The 14,962-nt window shown below is 36.7% G+C and overlaps 1 long non-coding RNA gene across 1 annotated transcript; it reads left to right on the top strand.

The window, feature by feature from the left end:
• The first annotated feature begins 9,577 nt into the window (after window positions 1-9,577).
• Window positions 9,578-14,442, top strand: LOC145287851 (uncharacterized). Its single transcript, XR_013869207.1, has 2 exons — window positions 9,578-10,995; window positions 11,026-14,442. It is a non-coding gene; the product is annotated as an uncharacterized LOC145287851 (long non-coding RNA).
• The last annotated feature ends 520 nt before the right edge of the window (window positions 14,443-14,962 follow it).

Below are 14,962 nucleotides of genomic sequence, written 5' to 3'. Positions count from 1 at the left end.
TAGGAATTTTGTTTATGTTGCAAAAACGTGGAGACAACATTCACCTGACTGAAGCACGTTTTGACGCAAAGATAATTTACAATATATTCAGTTAATAAGGTTCAAAATGAGGAGCTCAGTCGAGTTCGGGAGTCAGTTCAGAGAAGAGGGGCAAGTTAGCCGAAAGCTTTTTCGAAGCGATTAGAAAGGGAAACAAGAATATGCAACTCTTAAAGGCAACTGAATTCCTGATAATCACTTATCCATCTGGGAGAATAAACATGTTGTAAACCTTGTCTTCGTTGTTATCTTTCGAGCTGAAAGGTAATGTGATTTTGTCTATCCTATTTGTAAATGAACATTGTTTGAAACACCCTTCCAAAGTGTAACTGAGTCTCCATCCTCAACAGTGTAAACGGAGTAACCACCGTCATTAGTAATGTATTTTCTCCCCCGTGTTTAAAGAATTGTCTATTATACACATCTCGTCACATCTATATTCATTCTACTACAAATAATGTACTCAACAAGTAATTACCACCGTCGTCGCTGTCGCAATGCATCATCCTCTATTATAAATGTCGTTATATGTTCACGTTATATGTCGTCCCGATATATACACCCCACTCTATAACAGTAAGTCTATTCAGATCTGCAGAAAAAAAAATCCAGAAAAGCGCTCTAGATTTCCACGCGACTTCGTTATAAGTTTGTTATAATACTATTATATTACTATAAGGTAAACAATGCTATCAGATTTTTTTATATTTAAATTTTTGAAAAAAATGAAGTAAAATATGCCGGTCTCGTTGGGATATACAGACTATTCAAAGCTACATAAGTTAGGAAACTACAGCACAGATTACTTTTGGACGCGGATAAAATGAATTCATGTAGATAAGTTTCAGGCTATTCGGCTTATTTTTCAGTATACGAATAAAAAAAAAACTACATGTTTGTAAAAGATACGCGACAAATACGTTTATATATGCGTAACTAAGTTTGTTATTTATTAAAAAAAAACTATATGTAATGATTGTTACCCCAAACGTGTGGTTCCCTCGTCAAATCGCCGACTCCCAACGTCGTGCACCATGGATTTTTCGTTCACGGCCAGATCGCCATTTTCTCGCTGGCGACTGTCGGTGGGGACACACGTGTTGCTTCACAAAAGTACAAATATGAACAAAGGAAAAACACAAACGCCAATGTTCACATATAAATTGACTGTTGGACTTGTGTCTTCTCCCCGTTCTATTGATGTTACATTCGTATATATCTGTTTCACAGTCAACTCTAAAATGGTCAACGTCTCTATTTCACAGTCAACTTTATAACTGTTCAACTGTAGTCGTTATCAACTCGCATCCGACGTCCAGACCATCTAGATGTAAACTGTCCAATTTCCATCCGCCGTCTAGCGCATCAAGATGGCAACTGTCACTGTCCAACTTCCATCCGCTCTCTAGCGCATCTAGATCTCAACTACCTGTCTCCTCTGCCTTGATCTCTCAGGTCGGCCACCCAACCCTGGCTACCGGAAGCTGCCCTTCCCTGTTTTATCAGGTTTTTATTGTTATTGCTTGCTATTTCCATTCTATTATTGATTCTATGTTTATTCTAAGCTATTTCCTCTTCCTTTGTCTATTCCCCCCCCTCTCAGCACTTAGTGGCTCATATCCACTCCAGGGCCACTTTATAGCATCACAATTACAGTTAAACTGAGCTAGTATTAAGGAAAGACGAGAACAAGTGACATACCAAAGTATTAATGAGGAATTTTATTGCATACATATTTACAAGGCATTTTTGTCGGTGTGAGTGTACATCAGGTGTTGAGGAAACGCAAAATTATTTAGCCTATCTAACTATAGAAACTACTCTACAGTAAAAGCTTCAAAGTATGAGTATACTTATAAAACTGGGTGATTATTTAGGAGAGATGCAGACACGTTATACTTTTAGTTCCTCCATACGTATAGAAATGGATGGTGTTCCTGAATTAATGTTTTGAGAGTTCTTTTATTCAACCGATAAACACGTGCACCTTGCAATATCAACAAACCGGATACGCCATTACGCGCCACTGAAGAAAGCCAGACCGCATTGAGAATGACGCCTATATTAATGACAATGGTAGTTCCACTTGTAGTAGTAATCGCTGGCGAAGCAGAAACACTTGTGAATGTAGTCACTGCAATGTTTATCGGATCTTCGCACATTACAAGGAGGTAGCATAACCTGACGCGCACGCCCAGCTAGACTTTTTGAGAAAAAAAAACAAAACATTCTCTTTTTAATATACACGGATGAGTCACGTTAGACAGATTATGGACGCTATATATTTCGGATATAAGAGGAAACAAAATTTATTGAACTTCATATTTTATTACAGTTCAATGGCAGTATCGATCATCACAACCGAGTCCGAATATATATATATATATATATATATATATATATATATATATATATATATATATATATTCATCTACATACCGTTCTGTTTCGTTGTCTCACAACTTATCAGTGGGGCTAGCCTGGCACCTTTTCATAGTCAAGGATCGAAGCTACAAGAGCTGAGTTGACAATCAACGGTTTTACACATCGTCCAATCGAATCAGCGCCCGTAAATGACTTCAACCAATGTCCATTTAAATAAACACTTTCCCACCGCTTTGATGTGTGTAATAATCTTGTTTAATTTTTCGATATATGCTAGCTTGTAAAATTTGTAATGATTATATATATATATATATATATATATATATAGATAGATAGATAGAGAGAGATTTAAGCATACCACTATTTTTTTTAATCAATTCCGGCATCAGTTTTCAAACGTATTGCAAATATTAAATACTTTACATGAAAAATAAAAAAAGAAAATAAGATAATGACTATGAGACAAAAGTAAACAAAAATAAAGCGTCCGTACATTAAAGTATACACACGCAAACACACATTGGGTACGCGTGTGTATTATAGCATTTAACTCGACTCTCCGTATCCTATAGATCATGTAGTTGTTTCACCCGAATGCGCACAAAACCAATTGCAGCTATTTTGTTAACTTTCCTCTCTCTAATATATATATATATATATATATATACACACACACACACAAAGAGAGAGAGGCAGAGAGAGAGAGAGGCAGAGAGAGAGAGGCAGAGAGAGAGAGGCAGAGGGAGAGAGGGAGAGGGAGAGAGGCAGAGGGAGAGAGGGAGAGGGAGAGAGGCAGAGGGAGAGGGAGAGAGGCAGAGGGAGAGGGAGAGAGGCAGAGGGAGAGAGAGAGAGAGAGGGGCAGAGAGAGAGGGGCAAGAGAGAGAGGGGCAAGAGAGAGAGGGGCAAGAGAGAGAGGGGCAAGAGAGAGAGGGGCAAGAGAGAGAGAGGGGCAAGAGAGAGAGAGAGAGGGGCAAGAGAGAGAGAGAGAGGGGCAGAGAGAGAGAGAGGGGCAGAGAGAGAGAGAGGGGCAGAGAGAGAGAGAGGGGCAGAGAGAGAGAGAGGGGCAGAGAGAGAGAGAGGGGCAGAGAGAGAGAGGGGCAGAGAGAGAGATGGGCAGAGAGAGAGGGGGGCAGAGAGAGAGGGGGGCAGAGAGAGAGAGAGAGAGAGGGGGGCAGAGAGAGAGAGAGAGGTGCAGAGAGAGAGAGGGGCAGAGAGAGAGGGGCAGAGAGAGAGAGGGGCAGAGAGGGAGAGAGGGGCAGAGAGGGGCAGAGAGGGAGAGGCAGAGGCAGATCGATATAGTGAGAGAGAAGCAGAGGTAGACCGAGAGAGAGACAAAGAGAGAGAAAGGCAGACAGAAAAACTAAGAGGCAAATTGACAAACGGAGAGGCAGGGATTGAGAAGGGGAGACGGAGGAAAAAAGAGAGGGAGGGAGACAGAAAAAAGGGGAGAAACACATAGTGCAAAGAGAGGGAGGGAGACACACATAGTGCAAAGAGAGGGAGGGAGACACACATAGTGCAAAGAGAGGGAGGGAGACACACATAGTGCAAAGAGAGGGAGGGAGACACACATAGTGCAAAGAGAGGGAGGGAGACACACATAGTGCAAAGAGAGGGAGGGAGACACACATAGTGCAAAGAGAGGGAGGGAGACACACATAGTGCAAAGAGAGGGAGGGAGACACACATAGTGCAAAGAGAGGGAGGGAGACACACATAGTGCAAAGAGAGGGAGGGAGACACACATAGTGCAAAGAGAGGGAGGGAGACACACATAGTGCAAAGAGAGGGAGGGAGACACACATAGTGCAAAGAGAGGGAGGGAGACACACATAGTGCAAAGAGAGGGAGGGAGACACACATAGTGCAAAGAGAGGGAGGGAGACACACATAGTGCAAAGAGAGGGAGGGAGACACACATAGTGCAAAGAGAGGGAGGGAGACACACATAGTGCAAAGAGAGGGAGGGAGACACACATAGTGCAAAGAGAGGGAGGGAGACACACATAACGCAAAGAGAGGGAGGGAGACACACATAACGCAAAGAGAGGGAGGGAGACACACATAACGCAAAGAGAGGGAGGGAGACACACATAACGCAAAGAGAGGGAGGGAGACACACATAGTGCAAAGAGAGGGAGGGAGACACACATAGTGCAAAGAGAGGGAGGGAGACACACATAGTGCAAAGAGAGGGAGGGAGACACACATAGTGCAAAGAGAGGGAGGGAGACACACATAGTGCAAAGAGAGGGAGGGAGACACACACAGTGCAAAGAGAGGGAGGGAGACACACAGTGCAAAGAGAGGGAGGGAGACACACAGTGCAAAGAAAGGGAGGGAGACACACAGTGCAAAGAAAGGGAGGGAGACACACAGTGCAAAGAAAGGGAGGGAGACACACAGTGCAAAGAGAGGGAGGGAGACACACAGTGCAAAGAGAGGGAGGGAGACACACAGTGCAAAGAGAGGGAGGGAGACACACAGTGCAAAGAGAGGGAGGGAGACACACAGTGCAAAGAGAGGGAGGGAGACACACAGTGCAAAGAGAGGGAGGGAGACACACAGTGCAAAGAGAGGGAGGGAGACACACAGTGCAAATAGAGGGAGGGAGACACACAGTGCAAATAGAGGGAGGGAGATAGAGAAAGAGAGGGAAAGTAAGCTCGTACATGCGTGCGTAATCAGACACACATGATGTTCATATTACAAAGGCGTACAACATCATTGAATGAGAGAAACTAATATTTCTTTGACGTCATGCATAGTGAAAACGTCAATATTGTGACGAGAATTAATTTGCTTATTTTGAAGATTGATTGTTTTACGTCATATCAACCCTTTTCAAGTTATTTAATGCCGAATCCGGTTATTTTGACGAATTTTTTTTTTAATAGAATATCGATTTTTTTTTTATTTTTATTTTTTATTTTATCGACGCATATTTCTTTCGGTCTGCCTATCTGTCCCATCAATATTTTATATTTAACTTGTTTCCATTTAATATTTATTTATATTACTTTCTCCCTTACTTTTATTTTTTTCTACTTTTTTTTTTATATAACCGTTCTTACCAAGTCCGCTCCATATTTATTTTTCACTATATTTATCTCTTCAAACTCAATTTGTCCTCAATGATATGAATACGGGTGAATGATGGATCAATCTTTGTTTTTATTTATTACTCCTTAAATTCATAAATAAACTGATAAAATTTCCTTTGAGATGAGTATATTTGTAAATGACACCACACTATATAACAAACACGAGGAAAAAACAAACAAACGAAAGTCTATGTAAGGAAATGATGGAAACCTCAAAATAAAACTTTCAGTCTATAGTAAAATGAGCTCAAAAACGGATGGTTCCCTTTAATACTGCCAAACCTAAGCGTGTTTTCTTTCACCATTCTCACTTGCTGATCGCTATAGCAAATAATACATAGCTGAATACGTTACGTTCATATACCTTGACTTATTCACAATTAAAACGAATTGAAAAAATTACATCGATGCCATTGCAAAGGATACTTCAAAGATGGGCCCCCTAGTATGCTTAAAAGTTACTCACACTTGAGTCCCTGTAGCAAGATGTAGTAGCCAAAAATCAGGAATAAAGATAGGAAATAGTTGGTTTCGCCCTGCACTGCCTATCTCTAGAAAATAGGGATTTCTTAGCTGTAATAACCGTGGATAAATAAGGATACATAAAAAAAGAAAAAGGCAGAAGAAAACTCGCTTCTCGCAGATTCGTGGTTCGTCAAAAAGAACAATCTAACTGCCAGAACCACCTACGAACAATCTGCAAAAACTCCCTGACTGCTTCCCAGCGTCCTTCCTTATAGTGGCCGGGAATTATATATTTGCATAATTGCGCGAGAGCACACGCGATTCTGCGAGAATTGCATGGGGGTCAACACGATTAAAAACCCATGGACGCCATCTTGGAACTCTCTTCCGCTCACCCGTAACACAACAGACGTATCCGAGGTCAGCTCTTTATTTCTCCCTATTTCGGTTATTGCCAATTCCGCTACACCCCCCTTTACCTTTACAAGGCCAATATTTCGCCATGCATTAGGTATTATTTCTACAACTGGATTGGAGCATCAGTACTATTATTTCACTCTTTGTCAGAATACAATAAAAGTCAACCTTATGTCCCGCACTATCAACAAACGTCAAACTACTGTCCCCTAGCTGGAATGTTGCAGCTTTTTCTGTTTTACAAGTATTTTAATAGAATGTGCTTTGGTGTAAATAACCCAGATTAACCCGAAAAGCAGCAAAATCCCATCCTTTGCTGTTGAGATCTGTAGGAGCCGGAAAGCCTTTTACTCCTATAGTTTCTTCTCTCGAAATACTAGACTTGGCGATGGCCTCCCCGATCTCTGCTTCCATGACTGTACTGGCATACTGAAGTCCAAGTGTAACGTAAACATACGTATGCTGCTTAGTTACCTGCAAAGTATCCCTGCAAATTTAGTTTCACATAGTCCCTTGCGTCAAACTAGCACTATTTTTTTGTGTATTAAAATAAAAAAAATATATGTACATACTTCATTTCTTTTTCTTTCATGCATATACATACATATATAACTTTATTCATTCAACAATCACTATAAAACGGTATATCCTTTTTAGCACTATTTGTATGTATACTATTTAGAATGAATTATGTCCGAATATGCCGACGTAATCAAAATCAATACATAAAAAACTTTCAGTGTTCAGTTCTCATGTGTGCGTGTGTTGGTCTTTATTAATCGAATATTAAATCAGAAATGCTTTTGAAATATTTAATTACGTAACTATCTTCCAGTTGGCATTAAAAACGTCCATATTGTTTTAGGAAAATGTAATTTGGAGGATAATACTAGTTTCTTGTAATTTTATTTTAAAAAAAAATCCAACTTCTTTTCACAGCACAAAGCAACTCTAATACTTGACGTGGAGCTCAATTTTCTTTGCAAAGTTTTCAGCTTACGTTATTTAAAACCAATTTGATTCTCTCTTGCAATGAAACTGGCGTCCATTTTTTTTTCTAATCGCCATTACGTCAAATAGCATTGAAATAAAACATGAAATTGTTATATCGTAGCATTTCGAGATAAGGAAATAATCCAAAAATGGAATAAATGAACAGCGGCTTGGATACTACAATAAGGTTTATTGTACGATTATTAGAAGACGAGAATATAAAGTCCAAGGAATAATATATATAAGTAGGTCGGTAAGCACTTAAAGTTTCTTTCGTCGTCAAACTTTTTCTAAATTTCTGTCGTCATCACTTATATATTGCTAGGATGTTTCTAGTTTTTTTTTTCATTAAACAGAAATAAATACCTTTGTTAATATTTTAAAAGAGTGTAAGTGTTAACTATAGCATTTCTTTTTTGTACAATGGAGTTACCAGTTATCAAGGCCCGAATACCACATGAGGATAAGTGTTAATGAATGTCAGCTGTTCGGCGAAATTACACTAATGATCTGTAATGTTGGAACTTTGACAGAAATTGATTATTGAAAAGTATGGTTCCGAAATACTTGTTTACGTTAGATTTAAAGGCGACGGTGTTGTGCTCAGCTAGGGAAAAGGCTTCACATGTTGGCAGCGTTAGGAAACAAATTTAATCAGGAAATTTTAGTTTAGTGTCAGGTAGAGATTAAGGGAGATTTTTTGACAAAGGCTGTAGCTAACCGAGTCTTTTTGTGAATGTGTGTTTTGTGAGAAACTAGATTGAAGATCAGTCTAGCATCTGTTAAAAAAGTAAAGATAGAGCAGAGATGGATTTTAGACTCACTTTCTCTGATAAATGAAGTAAAAAGGAATAATGATCATAGTATTTTAAAAACTGGCTTTGAAATCTTGTAGACAATCAAGACAGGGAAGGATGGCTAGAGCAGCCCTTCTCCATATGTGACAACGGTAATTTATCGTAGGACGTATTTGCCCCCAAAGAGTTATTCTGGAGCGAGAATCATGCTTGAACGGTAGAATGAAAATGAAGTCAATTAGAATAAACCCAACGCAAACAATTTTCTTTTACTTCACGTATTGCAACTATTTTCATCGTTTTAATTAAGCCTGAAATGTGAAATGACAAAAAAAAGAAAAGTCATTTTATATATGAAATTAAAGTGAAGTTTCTATTTATTTGCTTTACCATTATAACTTTCGGAGTAAAACGTGCACAAACGAAACCATTTTAACACTACTTCCCGATATGTGTATGCAACATATGCCAATTTTTCTAGTTCTAGAGTTTCTACCACAGATTATATAGAAACTCACAGCAGAGGCATGTACAACTCAGAGACCCAAACCGCCAGTAACATAGGTTGTAATTGTTTGTGTATGGGTGATACCACGGCTATCGAGAGAGTACGCCAGTGAACATAACATCGTGACGTTATTACCAGGTCGCCATGTAGGTAAAGAAAGTTTCTAGTGTTCAACCACGTGGCAATGAAAAAATATTTATCCTTGTCTTAGATTGCGCATGTTTTTATTCTCCTAAAGAAAAAAAACAATTCTCCATTTGGATAATTATATAGCTGCACATTGGGATAATTTTAATAGAGCAAAAAATAAGAGTAAGTGGATTGTTTTTGAATTTTTATATCTAGAAGGAAGTTGAATATTTTATTTATTTTTTTAAACTGCAAAACAAAAAAAAAATTATGAATATCTTTCAGTCTGTTTTTTTAGAACTTTTCATTGAGTATTTCTAAATATTTTAAATTTAGAGCATTTTTCACGGCAGATTTTTTTGTTTGTTTGGTTTTTAACTAAAAAATCGATGAATTCAATATTTTAGTGGCAGACATAATTTATTTCTTTGAAATATATTTAAAACCTAAATGTTTTTGTGTTTTATAACATTTTATCTGTAAATAGTTTACATGGCTGAAATAGGAAATTCTCTAGTCTCTCCTGAAACGTACGAACACAAATTCATCTTAAAATTCATTAACTAATCAGTTTTAATTAAAGTTTGGATATGAACTAATAATAAAGAGTACATTACATTTTAGTTAACATATTTTCTTGTGTTTATCTTATAAATAAATATTGTTTGATATTTGTGCCGTGTACTTTCCGTGCTGTAATAATAGCGTTATTTAGAAAGCCATTCTTAATAGGGGGGAGGCTTTCACCACTTTCACCTAACAATTTAACGAAGAAAAAAATATACCATAAAATTTAACTTGAATGTCCTCTCTAAAATATAACACGGTACATACACCGCTCAAACACAATTGCAAATGAAGTAAATTTAGTGCATACGCAAAAGGTTTTCGTTGGCTTATTTAATAATTTTTTTAAGATAATATTTGAGGCCAAAAGCATTATTTGAATTTGTATGAAAAAATAAATGTATGAGATATATGCGAAGAAAGTGAAAGAACCCCCCAGGGAGCAGCTATTACATTAAAACTTGTTTACCTGTAAAGTGCCAAAAAAAAACAAAAAAAAAAACGAACAAACAAAAACACACTAGAAATCGACATGCGCCACACCAACTAGTTGTGAAGGGGCAGAGAAGATTGAAAGTCCGAGGCGGGAGAGTACTAACCATATCTCCACTGGAAGTGTGCAGTTCAAATCTGGTACCTTGGGGAGGCATTTTATCACCCAAACCCCAGAAAACACCAATGGCCGATGCCAACGAGAAATCAATAGCAAACAGCTGTTGCGATTATATACAATCATCTGCACGAGTGGTCAAGAGGTGGAGAACATTGGAAATCTGAGGAAACTTGCATGTGGTCTCCATTGAATATCACATGTTTCTGCCTGTGAGAGATCACGGATGATAGTATGTGAGAACTCCTGGTGAGTGAAATAATAATGTCCCCCTCCCAAATTCACCACCACCCTGATTTAATATTGTAGACTTGCTATATTTTCTTGGTTTTTAACCAATTGTTCACGTTATAGTATGATTGTCTTTTAGTAGTTATGTGAACTTAATTTCCGTATTCATGTATTCTGCACGGATATTTAAATGAAGACTACAGCGGAGTATAGAATTCCTAAACATGTAACTGATGAAAATACGCTACACATTTTGATGAATAACATGGGAAAACTAAACAGAACAGAAAACTAAAACTTTAAATATAATTTCTGTATTAAAAGTAATAGTTATTTAAATATTTCGACATATAATCTTGAGGAATGTCGAGCTCCGAATGTTACATGATAAGGGCTGTCCCCTGTTCATGTAAGTATAAAAATAGAGAGATTAGTTAAAATGGAAATAAGAGAAAGCAGAAATCGAACCCTGGACATACGTTTTAAAGAACAATAGGTTTAAATGGAATGTCCAGTAAATTGTTAATTCGGATGAAATAAATAATAAATAAACTATTCAATTGTTAAAAGAATGTGGATAATAAAATATGAGTTTAATAAATTAGATATGTAGGTTAAATTCCTTTGTGGAAACAAACAAGGAAAATAGGTTATTGGGAAATCAATGTCGAAAACGTGCAAAGTCGCGCATGTTGAAACACGTGAATTTTGCTCACGTGGCCGGGATGCATAGATTTCTCAATATAGCAGGTGGGAGTTAGTTGGTCGAGGGAGAGTCAGAGAGAGTCAGAGACAGTCAGAGAGACAGTCAGGAGAGACAGTCAGGGGAGACAGACAGGCGGACGTCTGAAGCGAGACGTCACTTCAGAAACTAAGATGTGAAACTTTGAGTTCTTAATGAGGAAATCCCGACCGGTCGTATTAAATAAATTCACCATGTGTTTTGGATAAAGCTCATCTTTGTGTTTGTGATTTCTACAAAAAGGTAAATTGTATTGCTATAATATGTCTGTGTTATAAAATGTCATTACAACAACATCTCTCTCTCTCTAAGATACAACATCATATGTAATAAGACAAGAACTCTCACTAAGACTCATATCATTACTAATAAGAACTCTCACAAGAGAAAGCATCACTTATAATAGTCTCTCTCTAAGACTCTTTAATGAAACAACTATATAACAACCCTCAATTTGGTGCCGTGACCAGGACAACTATATAACAACTCTCAATTTGGTGTTCGTGAACCTTTTGCATCAGCGATGCAGAAACCGAACCTGGGGTCGATACCACGAAAAAAAAAAAAGAAAAAGAAAAAGAAAAAGAAACACAACGTTTTAAAAGGGTCCAACATAATTAAAAAAAAAATAAATAAATAATACCACGGAAAAAGAAAAATTACACGATCACAGAATTCGAAAAAGAAAAAGAAACACAACGTTTTAAAAGGGTCCAACATAATTTAAAAAAAAAATAATAATGAATAAATAATACCACGGAAAAAGAAAAAAATTACACGATCACAGAAATGCGAAGAAAAACAAAATGAAAAAAAAAAATTTGAACATACACGCACACAGAGAACAAAAGATACAAGAAATATTAAAAAGAAAAAGAAGAAAAGGCCGATATGCCGTAAAAAGAAATTCGTAGTAATGGAAAAAAAATAGTAAACAAGTCACCAAACGTAATTCATTGATAAATGAATTGGCCTGTTAAAAAAAAACACACACACACACATACACGCGAATGCAGAGATTGTGTAATCTATTATTGTTTTGAAAGTGTCATTAGAAAATGTGTGTCAAAATGAAATCGTTTGGACGAATTTTTTAATTAAATCTGTCAATCAAAACAGGAATTTTTCAAAGGTCGCGTATACTTTCTTAAACAGCGTTTAAATTGTTTGGAAATGCATTTTGTGTTCATAGTGAACTTTTCGGCTTTTGCGTGTTCATTTATTTTGTTTTTGAAAAAAAAAGGGACAATTGTTTTGGACAGACTGTTGAATTGTTCTTTGTTACAGATGATTTTTTTTTTTTTTTTTTTTGTTAAAAAAAAAAGTTATAACTGTTGCAAAATGTTTAAATGTATTAAGGTATTTTTTTTTTGAAAATGTTTTTATGATGTTGAACAAATATTGTAAATTGTCTTATGTATGTAATGTTATGATTTTCACAGCAAGAATTCAAAGTTATCCGTAAATATACATTAGATTAAAATGATCTAGTAGAAAATAAGTTAAGACGTATGGTTGGCTTACAGATTCAGTTAGAATTTTAGAAGGGGGACAAGAATTAAAATTACGTAAACGGGCATTTGGAGAGATTTTAGATGTGATACGCCGTAAGAAAGATGTTTTGTTTTAGCATTTGGTTTTGTTGTTTTTTTTAGAGATCCTAAAAATTTTTCTCCAAGAAAAGTTACTTGGTAGGGATTGATAAGCACAAGAAGTGCCCCTATACGAAAAATTTGGGAACCTGGTTAATTACGTGCTTAAAATAAGCTAGTCGCACGTAAACGACTCCAAGCAAAGTAGTAAATAAGTCTTGGCTTAGTTAATAAACAGGCGTTGGAAAGAATACGAAAATTCTTAAGGGGACCAGTAAACCGATGAGAGGTAGTCCCGAGGCAATCACATATAGCTTAATGAAGTAAGAGAAGGCAAAAATATGCCGTAGATTACGTAAGAAAGATATAACCTTGTATTTTTTTTTTTTAGAGACGCATGAATGTGGGATATATCTGCTGGATCTTGGAGGCTCTGGTGAGAGGAAAGAAAAATCACAAAAAAACGGGCAATTAGATAGAATTTAGGCGCAATTAAGTTGTTGGTCGCAGGAAACGTGTTAGTTAGTTAGGGGTGATATTTCTAAATCCTCGTCGAAGTTTCAAGAATCCAAGCAAGGAAATCCGAGTGAATCCGTATGAGAGAAAAAAAAAAAGGTATATCTTAAACTTCTGAAGCCAACCACAAAGATTTAAGTATATGAGCTTTGGTATGTCCCGTATGAGATAGTTATAGAATAAAAAACAAAGCCATACTTGATAAGACTAACCATGCGGAAAGAGAGATCAGAGCACTTTTGAGACGAAGGAAGTCGTCCATTTCGAGAAAGGTGAAAACCTCTAGTCTGCGGCATATGGGTGGCTGGAAAATAGCTGATGTGAATTATAGGAATACCCTACACACAAAAAGTAAATGCCACAAAGATCAGAAAGGTTCTGATCTTATAAAAATAAATAAATAATTGTGAAATCGGCCGTGAAGGGCTGACTAAAAGAGATTCTTTTTTTGTGTTTTTTAGCCTGATCTTTCTAGCCGTGTGGTTGTGTAGATGTAAAAAAAAAAAAAAAAAAATGTACTAAAGTTAAAAATGCATACATTTTTTTTTGTGAAATATGGAAGGGAGGGGTGTTACATGATAAGGGCTGTCCCCTGTTCATGTAAGTATAAAAATAGAGAGATTAGTTAAAATGGAAATAAGAGAAAGCAGAAATCGAACCCTGGACATAAGTTTTAAAGAACAATAGGTTTAAATGGAATGTCCAGTAAATTGTTAATTCGGATGAAATAAATAATAAATAAACTATTCAATTGTTAAAAGAATGTGGGTAATAAAATATGAGTTAAATAAATTAGATATGTAGGTTAAATTCCTTTGTGGAAACAAACAAGGAAAATAGGTTATTGGGAAATCAATGTCGAAAACGTGCAAAGTCGCGCATGTTGAAACACGTGAATTTTGCTCACGTGGCCGGGATGCATAGATTTCTCAATATAGCAGGTGGGAGTTAGTTGGTCGAGGGAGAGTCAGAGAGAGTCAGAGACAGTCAGAGAGACAGTCAGGAGAGACAGTCAGGGGAGACAGACAGGCGGACGTCTGAAGCGAGACGTCACTTCAGAAACTAAGATGTGAAACTTTGAGTTCTTAATGAGGAAATCCCGACCGGTCGTATTAAATAAATTCACCATGTGTTTTGGATAAAGCTCATCTTTGTGTTTGTGATTTCTACAAAAAGGTAAATTGTATTGCTATAATATGTCTGTGTTATAAAATGTCATTACAACAACATCTCTCTCTCTCTAAGATACAACATCATATGTAATAAGACAAGAACTCTCACTAAGACTCATATCATTACTAATAAGAACTCTCACAAGAAAAAGCATCACTTATAATAGTCTCTCTCTAAGACTCTTTAATGAAACAACTATATAACACGAATAAGGGGCACTCTGGATAGGAACAAAAATAAGTTGTCTCAGTCATGACGGCTTTCTCCTTCACTGGCCGAGGACAGAAAAGGTAAATTGTAGCATCAACTACACTGTGACCTTGTCCCGAAGCCCAAGAATTGTGTTTTGTTTCTTTGTTTGTTCTCTAAATTCATAATTCAGTTTCATCAGTATTAGATTGTATATTGCTTTAAAATTACGTAATTTTATATAGATAATATTTATATTTTATATTGACTAAAATTCAGTTTCATTATTAATCGAATTGAGTTCCTTTCTTTTCTTTAACATGTTTTAATGTTCTTTTTAAAAATGCAGTCATATAGTATCGACAGTAACAATTCGACAAATCTTACCTACATTGCCTGCAGGCATTTTTCAGTTAACAGGCCTTCTATATCTCGGTGGCCGTGGAAATGCACGTTTTCTTAAGATAAGTAAATCAGGTTACATAAAACATCGCTTTTTTTTAAG

Source organism: Euprymna scolopes, chromosome 11 (assembly GCF_053919585.1).
Source record: "Euprymna scolopes isolate OS-2025 chromosome 11, ASM5391958v1, whole genome shotgun sequence".
NCBI classification, from domain to species: domain Eukaryota; kingdom Metazoa; phylum Mollusca; class Cephalopoda; order Sepiida; family Sepiolidae; genus Euprymna; species Euprymna scolopes.
Note: the sequence above shows the minus strand (reverse complement) of the source record. Positions and strands in the feature narration are given on the sequence as shown.